Here is a 1,511-nt window from a genome sequence, read left to right as displayed (position 1 = left end):
ATCAGTCACTACAAGACACTATCACTAGGCTGCACCACTCTTCACCAGACTTCCACTATGTTTGAAATTAATTTGGCAATAATCCGATACAGTAATATTTGTGTTTTAACATGTATACTCACTCTGAATATACCTGCACTGCTTACAAGTAGCAGTGATCAAAAGCAGCGTTATTCGTTGAGGCGTAGCGCTGAACTTGCAAGAGAACTTAATCAAGCAATAATATCGACATCACATTTGCAGCGCAGTTAGTTGACAGCAAGTGCTGCAGTGCAGTACAGGTGTGTCATTGTATTGTAACCGTTAGCAAAATAAATAATAACCACGATTTTTTTTTTTAAAGATTCTTCAAATTTTCTTCCTGTAGTTGCCAATGTACAGTAAAACTTCAATAGCTCCTACAGCATGAACTGTAGCTAGTAAACAAACAAAAAAAAAGGTAAAACGTTCTTTAAATTCCTTTAAATAAAAACATTCACACAAAACAAAAAATCAGTTTAAGAAATATGGTTAATTATTTAAATTGCACCACGTTTTGTAGCTGGTATGCGAGAGCGAGAAACACATAGAAATACAATCTTGCATGTCAATAATCACCACATTAATGGCCTTGAAATTACACAATGTATAAAGAAAAAAAAAACCAAACAAACCACCATATGAAAGTGGTATTTAAAATAAAACTTGAAATTAGCCATTCAACAATAGTGATTTCCCAGTACTTGTATTGCAAACTGGAAGTGTTGTTGCAGAGCTCTGCACGTCTGGATTTCAGGTGACCTTGTTTGGTGCTCCAGGAAATTGCATCAGAGGTTAAAACTGCAGTAAACAAAACATTTTTATGCAAAATCATAGCCGTATAGAACTAGACCCGCCAACGGCTGATTTCTCAGTGCAGTCAAACAAGATTTCGGTCTGCCATCTTGGATACTTATAGGTATGCCTTTGTGAGCACTGTAACCAATGTAAACAGGCAGAGAGATACACGCAGCGTTTTTCGGGGTTTACTTTATTTAGCTTCAATAAAATTGTATATTTAAACTTGGATATTAAACTATTAAATTACTCACCAACTCTTGCAATGCCTAGTTAATTTATCTATTTAGTTGCAAAAGCAAAAATCAAGATATACCTATAGCGGGCCTATGCTATGCATTAGTGCGAGGGGTCCCAGGTTCGCTGCCCGCTCTCTGCTTGTGTGTGGGTGCGCCTGCCTGTGGTTACCGAGATCGCTGCAGTGTATATTGATTTTTGCTTTTGCACACACTCGTCGGACTGTAGCCTCTTGAGCAAGTTCGGGGCACACTTGAGGCTGGCAGGGGATAGTGTAGCGTGCACAGCCCGATATACACTTCTTGCAAAGGAGCCAGCTGTTGTTTGCCATAACCTCGGATGCGAGAGGTCCAGAGTTGTCCCCCGCGTTCGGAGCCCCCCCGGGGCGGTGTGTGTGGGTGTGCCTGCCTGTGGTTACCGAGATCGCTGCAGTGTATGTTGATTTTTGCTTTTGCAAC

The sequence above is a fragment of the Polyodon spathula genome, chromosome 14 (assembly GCF_017654505.1).
Source record: "Polyodon spathula isolate WHYD16114869_AA chromosome 14, ASM1765450v1, whole genome shotgun sequence".
Classification (NCBI taxonomy): Eukaryota; Metazoa; Chordata; class Actinopteri; order Acipenseriformes; family Polyodontidae; genus Polyodon; species Polyodon spathula.
The sequence above is the reverse complement of the archived record's forward strand: the minus strand, read 5'-3'. Positions refer to the sequence as shown.